Source organism: Palaemon carinicauda, chromosome 40, assembly GCF_036898095.1.
Source record: "Palaemon carinicauda isolate YSFRI2023 chromosome 40, ASM3689809v2, whole genome shotgun sequence".
In the NCBI taxonomy this organism is placed as follows: Eukaryota; Metazoa; Arthropoda; class Malacostraca; order Decapoda; family Palaemonidae; genus Palaemon; species Palaemon carinicauda.
In genome coordinates this window covers 55,116,233-55,128,732 of record NC_090764.1, presented here as the reverse complement: position 1 = coordinate 55,128,732, position 12,500 = coordinate 55,116,233, and the positions used below count along the sequence as shown (strand labels likewise).

At 33.9% G+C, this 12,500-nt stretch overlaps 1 protein-coding gene across 5 annotated transcripts in view; it reads right to left on the bottom strand.

Moving 5' to 3' along the window:
- The window catches only part of LOC137632043 (histone-lysine N-methyltransferase PRDM16-like), a 285,040-nt gene that overhangs the window by 140,893 nt on the left and 131,647 nt on the right, over positions 1-12,500 (bottom strand). The window lies entirely within an intron of this gene.

The following is a 12,500-nucleotide window of genomic DNA, read 5'->3' as shown; positions in this document are numbered from 1 at the left end:
TGGAGGGTTGTTGTGGTCGGGTAGGTACTCCATCGAAGAGGTGTAAAAGGGGGAAAACCTGCAATTGCACTATGAAGTGAAAGTTGAGAGATATTCGTATTCTACTGACCTTATGGAGTTAATTTTTGGTTCAAGAAAATCTCGTTTATAATTTAAAAACCGACTGCAGCTATTTTCCCCGAGGCTTTTATTTTTTTCAAATAACAGCCATCACTCCTTTATCTCTATCTCTGTTCCCCGTTCTCTCCTAAAATATCTTTTTGTTAGATCTCTCTCTCTCTCTCTCTCTCTCTCTCTCTCCAGTCAAGAGTACTAGATTTTTTTTAACCTGAAACCCGAGATGCTTATAATAATAGGCCTGTTACCTCACCCTCTCACGCAGCCGCACTTGCTAACACCTGCCGCTTATTGTTTCCTGAAGTTAATGGCAGTTTTAGTGGGGTTGGTTCTTTAACACCGTTTACTTAAAGCCATTCTGGGGTGCTTCGACTTGAAAAGAAAATAAAAAAAAGACCGTCGGGTTTGGTGGCCATTAAACCTTTGGTTGTGAGCTGATCACTGATCCATGAGGCTTTTATGTGATTAGTGTGTGAAACGCAACTTCAGCTCATCGGCTGGAAAAGATGTATGCTCAAGTATTTATCGATTTTAGTATGTTCATCGCTTTTCAAGAGTGTTCCGCCAAGAATCAACAGGATTCCCTTGGGTTAAAAGCATTAGCATGGGAATACCCTCTTCAAAGAGTGGTAAAGTCTTGTTTGTAAAGAGGTATATAAAATCCATAATCAGTGAGGTAATCTATACGTACCGAGAACATAGTCAATTTTTGCTAGCCGACATTAAAATATTTACAAGAATTCCATTTTTTTTTCTCTCTCTCTCTTTTTTGCAATAAGCTGTTGAAAACTCACCCATTACGGTCATTAATTCAATATTTGTCAGGATTTTAATTTAATATTTCATAGTGTTTGTTATAGTAAGAAATGATTAAAGGCAAGGTAAAACAAGAAAATCAGTAAAGCCGATTAACAAAAATATCTCCATAAGTCAAGAGCACTCGTATGGCCAATGGAAAAGCTAATTCTTTTGTCTTCTGAAAGTTTCAACTTTTTAACACCATTCTTAATGATGGGCTTCGTACTATTCAGCCTACCAGGAAAGATTACCACAAATCCGGGATTTGCATATCAAAACAGATTATAATAATTTATATTCTAAATAGAACAGATCAGAGGAACAACTTGAAGGATTAATATTCGAAAGGCGAAATATATTGTTTACTATTTTTGTATCAGTAATTGCCTTTCCCTATGACAAGATAGATGGGGACCATGCAGTTCAAATAAAGATAAGCAGAACATGTAAGCCTTAAGAAAGTGTTCAAATGGTTACCAGGGTACATTCCGTGTGCATCAAATAAAAAAAACCCTGTAGCAATTGTCTGACATTTCTACTTATCTCTGATGTCCTTGCCCTCTAATGTAAGATGGATTGTTGCTAAAATCATATGATCAAAAATACCTACGATACCATCAAACATCACAATAGCCGAGATGGGTTTCTGTAGCACTGCTCAACTACGCACAACCTGTTCTTATTGTGCCTGTTCATTTGACTGAAAAGTTTATAGATCAAAGCTTACTGCTTTCAAAATCGTAAGATAATTATTGCACTCACGAGCGAGAGCTTGTTATGAAACACTCGAAATGTGTCATTCATCTGCCACACTTTCTCAGCACAGAAGCTTCTGCGTAAATATTTGCTATGCGTCATGCATGATGTACGATCATGTTCGGTGGTTTTCCATTTCACACCTGGCGATTGTAAGTTTTACTATTGATACAGCTTATCTATATTTTTCTTTGCTACCACGTTGGCATTAAAGGGCAGCTGTCGAAAATAATAAATATGAGAGGGAAAGTCAAAATAGAACTGATTAGTCACTGTATCACGAAGAGCAATCAGCTTTAGAAAAGAGCTAAAGAAAAAATGATTAAATATGGCGCTCACTGTAGACAGGACTCCTGCTAATATAGATTCAATCTTAAGTTTTGGAATTACAGGCGTCAGTTAAGTGGGTCTACTAAGATTGCTAAAATCTCATCAAACGTTTAAACAATGTTTCTCTGAAGTTCTAATTGTTCGTAGAAAATTGTCTATTAATCTACCCGTACCTAGCGGTCTGTTCTTTTCTCTGAGATTTTATATTAATATATAATTAACCTACTGTCCTTTTTTGTGTCCGTTCAATTCTGAAATATATAAGAACCAGAGTCAGAACATTTAGAGGTGAATGACTCTTTAATATCATAAAAAAAAAAACAGAAGAGTGCAGGCGTTATGATAGTCTACAATTTTTTTCGTAATATCCTTGTAGACGTAATACTCTTAAATATAGTGTTAAAGTAAGAGTGTCAGTAAATTTCATAACATACGGACTATAGAAATAAAGAATAATTATATGTATATGTTATATATACACACACACTATATATATATATATATATATATATATATATATATATATATATATATATATATATATGCATATATATGTGTGTATGTATATATATATATATATATATATATATATATATATATATATATACACACACACACATATGTGTGTGTTTATATATTTGTATATATATATATATATATATATATATATATATATATATATATATATATACATGTGTTTATATATTTGTGTGAATATATATATGCATATATATATGTGTGTATATATATAATGTATGTATATATATGAGTATATATATGTGTATATATGTGTATATATATATGTATATATATATTCTATATATATTTAGAAAAGTTAGAAGTTGTACTGATCAAATTTTCATTTTAAGACATGTTGTAGAATATAGGAATCCACTGTTGATGCCATTTGTGGAATATGAAAAAGCCTTTGATAGTGTGCGCCGGCTAATTTTGTGGAGAGACCTGCGATATTATGGAGTTCCTCGTAATATTTAAATTTGATTAAGTCTGTTCATGAGCATAGTAAGTACAAAGTTAATGTTAGTGGAGTTCGATCAAATGAATTTCCTGTGAACAGTAGAGTACTCAAAGGGAATGTGTTGTCACCTATGTAGTTTTCCTCCTCGTGGATTTTGTAATGCATAGAACAGCTGGAGATGGTGGAGAAGGATTAGACTGCATTGGTAATAGGAAGTTAGCAGACCTAGAGTATGCTGATGACACTGTCCTTATTAGCAGAACACCACAGGATTTCCAATGCTTGCTTACCAGAATGCATGAAATATCACGCAAGGTTGGGCTCAAGATAAATAGAAGAAAGACAGAGATGATGAGAACGGAATGAGCAATGGAAAATGAAATATCATTAGAAGGAGAATGATTAATAAGGGTCTTTAGAAATGAAGTTTAATGAAAGCCTGAAAAAAGCAAATCAGACAATGGCTAGGTTGAATAAAATTTGGAAAACAAATCGTCTGAAATTGCAAACAAAAAATCAGGCTATATATCAGTTTGGTGCGGTCGGTGTTACTGTATGGACATGGGTCGTGGTATGACAATGAAACTATATTCAACAGATTTAGTAGATCTGAGAACAAAGCTTTCAGAATAATATTGGGAGTTAAATGGCAGGACAGGATTAGAAATGAAACGATAAGAGATATTACTCGAGTGCCAATGTGGACGAGATCCTGGTGAGGAGCAGATGGAGATGGTTTGGGCATGCTCTTAGCAGTCCCCAAGAGAAATTAGTTCACCAGACTTTCAACTGGGCTCCACAAGGCACTAGAAAAGTTGGAAGACCCAGACCTACATGGCTGAGGACTATGAGGCGGGAAATAGGAGATAACGATTAGAGAAGTATTGAGTCAAAAGCTCAAGATATAGACAACTGGCGAAAACTAACTGAGGCCCTATGCGTCAATAGGCGTGGGAGATGATGATGATGATGATGATGATGATGGATATATGTATTTGTATATACAGTGTATATATATATATATATAGAGAGAGAGAGAGAGAGAGAGAGAGAGAGAGAGAGAGAGAGAGAGAGAGAGAGAGAGAGAGAGGGAGGGGCGAATGTGTTACATCATTATTTGGGTAACTTCATGAGTTGATGAAACAAGGCAAGGATACGAGCAGTGAATCTGCGTAAAATGAATCATGTTGTCCTCCTCTACTACAGTCAGTTATGAACAGAATGGCTGACCCTAGTATTGCCAATCTCCACACCTTACATACTTAAAATTGAATATCATCTTGTATGCCGCACTGATAAACAAACACTAAAGCGTATCACCTTCACAACAGAACTATCTAGAGCGTTCAGTAAAGGGCACACCTCCACCAGGCACTAGGGGATCAGTACCACTGGTATGGACTCTAAGCTGCACTTAAGTAATATGCCTACCTCTACCAACGCTAATGTGTACTGTTATATGGCATTTAGTCCTACGTACATCTGAGTTTGCCTGTTCAACTGTTTTTAATTAAATTTGTTGGATATATTCGTAGGTGTCTACCCCCAGATCTGAGAGTTATAGTGGGCCTAAGTAAGATTTTTATATATTTCATATCCCAACCCCACCAGCCACCCAGCAAAATCCCGAAATCTTCAGCCTTTTCACCAAAGTAAATCCTCCGGATAAGGTTACTCAATATATATATATATATATATATATATATATATATATATATATATATATATATATATATTATATATATATATATGTTTCCTTAAAATTTCATCGTGATAATTTAATTCATTTTTATGTACTACTGCTAACGGTCTGCAAAGACACTGACAGAAGAAACAAGACCTTGGATAGTTGTAATAAATGAAGAAATTTGAGGTGTTCTTCAGAGGTAAGTTAAGGTGTTCTTCAGAGGTAAGTAGTATCCAGATTACATGATACAAATACTAGATATCATTATAATGATCAAGTGCAGCGTTGTACATTATTGTACTGTATATGGAATCTTATTAATCTAGACGTCTGATTTTTATAAAAGTATGGCAAGTTATTAGTACTTTTTCGTGTTCTGTATATGTATATGGAATATATGTCACCTTATAAGGTGAAAATCCGACCTATGTCAAAAATCGCTTCACGCTTGAAACAATTCAACGACGTAGGGCGGGGTATAAGTGTATTATAAATATGTAGCCTAGGTAAACTATCTTTCGAGAAATATATTCTAATTACTTAGTAGCAAGTAAATTGGAATTAAAATTAAACAATTAATTATATAGCATTATTTGTCCCATTCATATATAATTACAGATTTTGTTTGAATACATTTCATTCCATCTTGTTTCGAGTATTGACCACCTGTCTGGTCTTCAGCTGCTTACTCTCATCTTAATTTCTTGGATAAAATCCTAATCGGGATAATCATCTCTGGCACCGTCATTCAGTTAGTTCTTCGTGCATGTTGTATAAGATTTTTCATAATTCTAATTACAGTATGCTTTGCATTCAGATCTTACCAGTGTACCATCTTGCTTAAGGATACACTAGGGCACAATATTCTATCTTATTTCTCTATCTCTCGTTTTTTTTAATTTTTATAGTTTATATATGAAAATGTCTATTTTAATGTAGTTACTGTTCTTAACATATCTTATCTTAATTGTTAATTACTTCTCTTGTGGTGTATTCATTTCTTTGTTTATTTTCCTTACTGGGCTATTTTTCCTTCTTGGAGCCCTTCGGCTTATAGCAACCTGCTTTTCTAACTAATAATAATAATAATAATAATAATAATAATAATAATAATAATAATAATAATAATAATAACAATAATAATGTATGTGGTTAATTCTAAAAGTATCACCTTTTCCCTCAAAAGGCTCAACACTACACCTTCTAGAAGTTTTGTTCAGGCAGTGACCAAATTCTGGAATGATTAAGAATTTCAAACTCGCATCGAATGTTTTATTTTCAACAGGCTGGCGTAAGTCTTCATAATTTATATATGATAGATCTATTTTAACGTGGTTACTGGTCTGGAGATATTTCATATAATTTATTTATTATTTATTCTATAGTTTATTTATTTCCTTTCCTCACTGGGCTATTTCTCCCTATTTAAGTCCTTAAGTACTTTTCCGGCTATGGTTGTAGATCAGCTAATAATAATAATAATAATAATAATAATAACAATAATAATAATAATAATAATAATAATAATAATAATAATAATAATAATATCAAATTCTGAAAATTAACCCTACGGACGAACCAAAATCTTTTGATAGTATCCCACTAGAAATATAAATATAAAACCGATTCGATTATATCGACCAATCTCCAAGACAAAGATTAATGCACACTCTTATTCCCTTGTTCTTGACAAAGCTAAAAACATAATGGTTATAAAAATAAACAGACCAATAACCGTTACGGAATGTTGCCCATATTGCAACTGGTAAGAGAAATGCTCTTGCAAGCAGTGTGAATGTGTAAATAATGATTGACTTCACGCTCAGTTTGCTCTGTTAGCATAATTTTCTGAACGTGATAAGTGGAATACATTTTACAATGCAGCTAAAAGCATTATCGTGAGTCTGCATTAAGATTTTCTCTCAATAAAAACTATAGATCCTACAGCGGTCTTGAAATTTCCATTAGCATTGCAGATAATCACAGTAACTTCAAATGAAAGGCAATTCAAAATATGTCTTGTTTGTTAATAATAAATTGTGTGAAGCATTATTTTAACTTAATTCTTATGTAAACACGTACTGTCGAAAGCTTCAGAGCATAACAGGTTAATATATTACGATTTTTGACATTTACGAATGGAACAACATATCGACAAGGCCTTCAGTAGATACCTCCATTTAATTTCGTTATACAATGCTGAAAATATCACCGTAATTAGCTAAGGTTTTATACAAATATACCTGAGTTTACATTGAAGAGAGACTTCCTCAAAAGAGCTCACTCTTAGCCATTTTTGAAAGGCGGCTTAATTATGTTGTTACAGCATCAATTGCCGGAGCTTCATTAATGTTAACTTTTATGAGTTACGCCACCTGCAATAGACCAAGAAATATTATGTGAATCGTGGCTTGTTTTCTTTCACTGCTATGACTGCTTATTTCATACATGTGTTGTTCAAATCGTATGCATGATTAGAACACAATTACCAGAGACGTTATTGCTGTCCGTTTGACACTTTAATAGAATTTCAAGTTTAGTGCAAAATCGTAATCAAAGGAGTTGTGTGGTAGCGAAATCCCTTTAAATGAACTGGTTCATTCTTCAGGAATGTTGTGTAATAACTATAAACCCGCCAAAGCTAACGCCAGATCTTCAGTCTTATTCATAATTTTAGGCGAAAGGCGAATTTCAGCTTTTAAAACGATGCGAGTTCCATTTACGCCCAGTTTCGTTAAGGTCATTAAAAATAATTCATTAGGCATCAAATGGCAGTGAAAACAAAACAGCTGCTAATAGGACACTCCGTATTAGGAATCTAGCAATGAAGAAAGGACGGTAAATATATAGGAAAAAAGTCGGCAGAAGTTATATAACTTTTATGATTTATAAATAAGACTAAATAAAACAAAAACATGGCAATAGGAATGACTATCAAGTTATCTTCATGCGAGAATGTTAAAGGCAGAACATTTTTAAGTGATATTCGTAGAATATCAACATCCCTGTTTGGCTACGTCTCCAAAATAAGGAGTACCATTTACCCTGTAGATATAAATAATTTATCTAACATAATGTATTGAACTCTTATATATGCATTGATTGTAAAAATCTTGATGAATTTATCTAGCACAATGTATTGAACTCCTGAATGTGAGAATGTGAGATCTGCCCCCCCCCCAAAAAAAAAAAAAGAGAGAGAGACATCGGCTGGAACCAAAGTTCTTTTTTAAAGTTTCAATGAATAAAAACACTGAAACCTAAATTGGGAAATGTATTGTTTTCATCAAAATAGTTCGGTTGTACTCTAACAAAATCATAGTTTCCTTATTATTTAGAATACTTCAGGCGATAGAGAATATAAATTACTTGTGTAATGGACAACAACGTTTAAGACTTCAAAGATTACGACAACTTTACCGACTTCGACAACTTCAAAACTTAACTATTTCGACAACCAAGACTGCGACGACGAGTACAACGACTTCGGCAACTTCGACGACGACGATGACGGCAACGACTTCGACAACGACGATGTCTTCAACGTCAATGACTCAAATGACTTCGACCACTACAACTACTACACCGACGATTTCAGCGACAGACTTCTACACCGAGGATTTCAGCGACGAAGACTTCTACAACGACAACGACGACGACGACGTCGTCGTCGTCGTTGTAGTCATCGAATTTGTCGAAGTCGTCGTTGTCATCGAATTTGTCTTATTTCTCATAGTCGTTGTAGCTGTCGTCGTCGTCGTCGAAGTCGTCATCGTTGAAGTCGCCTAACTTTCTTTTAGCTAATGATATGACCTCAGCATGCATAGCACGAATGTATGGGTCTCTAATGAGAACCTTCTACAAATTATTATTTCTAGCTAAGCTTAGCTAAAGCCTAGTTGGAAAAGCAGGATGCCATAGGAAAAAGGGCTCCAACAAGAAAAATAGCCCGGTAAGGAAAGGAAATAAAGAAACAAAGAAATATGCTGGAGTGTACCCTCAAGCAAGTATATATATATATATATATATATATATATATATATATATATATATATATATATATATATATATATATTATATAGATAGATAGATAGATAGATAGATACACACGGTAATATTATCATTATTGTTGTGTGTGTTGCTCATATCTTTCAGTGTACACAATATATTCTTCACAGCCGTTATCAACCATTTGCATACAAAATAAAATTGAACTTCATGAAAATATCAATTTGATTAAGCCACAATGTAAAATCATATAGCCGAGGACTTAAAGAATAAAAACTTGTGTAAAATAGATATTGATGATAATTTTTTATTTTGATCAATGATGTACAGTACAATCATTCAAGTATTTAGGAACTGATCTCCAATACAGGGTCTTTAGAATTAGAGTTTGGTGAAAGATTGAAAAAAGAAAATCAGACAATGGCTAGGTTAAGTAAAATTTGGATATCAAATCGCCTAAAATTACATAAAAAATCAAACTATATTTCAGGTTAGTGAGATCGGTATCACGGTTTGGACATGGGTCATGGTAGGACAAAGAACTAATCTCCAACAGATTTAGTAGATTTGAGAACAAAGCCCTCAGAAAATATTGGGAGTTTCATGGAAGGACAAGATTAGACATAAAATTATAAGAGATTACTCGATTGCCTTGTGGAGCCCAGTTAAACGTTTGGTGAACTAATGTCTCTTGGTGAGTGCGAAAAGCATGCCCAAACCATCTCCATCTACCCATCATCATGATCTCATCCACATAGCCACTCGAGTAATCTCTCTTATAGTTTCATTTATAATCCTGCCCTACCATCTAACAACCAGTATCCCTCTGAGGGTTTTGTTCTGAAATCTACAAAACCTGTTGAAGTTTGTTTCATTGTCATACCACGACTCCTGTCCATACAATAACACACATCTCACTAAACTAGTACACAGCCTGATTTTCATATTTAATTTCAGGCGATTTGATTTCCAAATTTTACTTAACCTAGCTATTGTCTGGTTTGCTTTTTTTAATCTTGCCCTACACTCTAATTCTAATGACCTTGTATTTGAGATCATAGTTTCTAAATACTTAAATGATTTTACCTCATTAATCCTTTCTCCTCCCAATGATATTCTATCTTCCATTGCATATTCCGTTCTCATCATCTTTGTCTTTCTTCTATTTATATTCAGCCCAACCTCGTGTAATATATCATGCAATCTGGTAAGCAAGCATTGCAAATCGTGTGGTGTTTTGCTAATAAGGACAGCATCATCAGCATACTTTAGGTCAGCTAATTTCCTATTACCAATCCAGTTCAATCCTTTTCCACCATCTCCAACTGTTCTATGAATTACAAAATCCATGAGAAAATAAACAACATAGGAGACAACACATTCCCTTGGAGTACTCCGCTGTTCACCAAAAATTCATTTGATTGGACTACTAACATTAATTTTGCACTCGTTATGCTCATGAACAGACTTAATGAAATCTACATATTCAAGAGAATTCCATAATAACGCAGGACTTTCAGAAAAAATTGGCCGGTGCACACTATAAAAGGCTTTCTCATAGTCCACATTTAGTCAGATAGTTGATTTTTGTATTAAAAAAAATTCATTGTTCAGGTGAACCTAGCTATAAATTTTCCAAGGAATAGTCGAATTAAAAAAAATCAGTTAAATGGTTTCTTGATATTATATAAATTGTTAAAAGATAAATAAAAAAATAAAATTGCGCTCCAAACAACAATGGCAAAACAAACCACAAGAGTAATGATAGTTATACATACCAGGTAAGGGTGAAATCCCATGGTATAAGAAAGGTAAAATCACTAAGAAAAAAAATGTAATACATTTTCAAATATCAACTCTATTTTTTTAAGCATTCCCAGTACCTTGATATTTATAAATGAAGAGGACTAGCTATTCAATCTCCAAAGTATTCTACAGAACTAAAATATGAATCTACTTTCAGAATTCCATTCGTTTTTTACCCCCCCCCCCCCAAACATTTTACCATCGACGATAAAATCTAGATTGAAAAATAAACGGCCATTTTATGCCTCTTAATTGCCATAAAGACCCTTTCTATTTATTCAGAAAATGGGTTTTAGCGTAGAACACGCATTAATTTGAATCTATTTAGAAGGAAAAAAATTTTGACCAGTCCTAAAATTAATTTCATAAACAGTATTTCTTTTTTAAGGTCAATAAATTCATAGAAATTCAAGGGAGCAGAACGCAATAAATTTATCTATGTTTAACAATATCATACCAGATTTGTGTACAGTTATTCAAAATCTTACAGTCAGTTTCTTTAATGAAATATTCTTTTATTGTGTCTGATTGTATCACATACCTTGGTGGTCTCTAAACTACCTTCAACATTTTTACATAAATAACTGAATATCCGCGGGAGTAATTGATCTGTATTTATCATGGATGTGTAATTTATCTTTTTCGGTACTGCGTTACTTGCACTGCCTCATTTAGTAGCCAAGACAATTTTCATGCAATTAAGAGTTCGCTCATTCTCAGAATATAATAGGAGTTGAAATGTAAAATCGAAAGCGATTTTCTCCCCAATGAACCTTATTAACAGTTCCCTTTGAACATAAGCATGTACCCGCTGCGCATTCCAGGTAAACCACAGGAAAATTGTGCTTCTACCAACCCATGTGCTGCGGGATCTGTCAATTAACTAAGGTTTTTCTCCAGGCAAGAAATGTCTGGGAGCTCTTAAGGAAAGGTGGAAAACCCCATAACCCTCTCAGTCCCCTGGGGTTCTCCATAAGTACAATAACTAGCCATTTAACAGGAGATATAATACGCTCCGTAACCTATTGCAGAGCCGTGTAAGAGGGTTTTAATGCTCTTCGGCCTTTCCTCCCGACTCTCATTATCAAGGATTTTATAGCATACTTAAGAGACAGAATGTTTCAACGGGGTTCAATTATTTCTTAGGCTTCCCAAATACGCCGCGAATTAACGCCGCTATTACCGTTAATTGTCAGCTTTTATGGATTTTTAAGGACAAAGATAAAAATTCAATAAGAGTTCCTTGGGTGAAGAGTTCGTTTCTAAATATCTCTTGGTACATGATAGCTCTAAAAGCCCTCAATTGTTTACTTGTAGCACTATGACCCTCTAGTCGCGAAAATCTCCCTTGTATAGCGGCAGGGAGCTTCACGGAGGACGCCTTTCAATAGTCGGGGCCATGATATTCCTTGAAAAATCAAGCAGCGTTTGTTTCTGGTTGTGCTTTCAAGAGTGCCAATAGAAAAACCCCATATGGTAGATATTACAGGTAGGATATATTCTTCGATCTTAAACTCAAATATTCTCGTTCATGAAACAAATGGTGATATAAACTCATTTTAACCATATCAGAATTATTCTCTCGCACAGATGCCTTGTGATAGAGGTTATCCAATCTCAAACGTAAACGTTTCTACTAATAGCTTTGAATCCTAAACCAAGATGTAAAATACCTCATAAGTAATTGAGAGCAGCTGAGACGGACTCATGTTCATTGAACGGATAATAAAATACCAAAAGGTACTTGTTCATATAATATATATATATATATATATATATATGTATGTATGTATATATATATATATATATATATATATATATATATATATATGACGTCAGGGAGATTTTCCTATTTGAAAAAAAAGACAGAATAATAAAGATGAACATGATAAATAAAGAGACTCAAGAATCCCGGCTTACTGGGACAATTCGTTTTCACTGTTATGTTTCCCCATCAAACACGAATGATATTTAAAAAAAATTCGGTCGTAAATAAAGAGGAAAATCAGTGTTCAAATA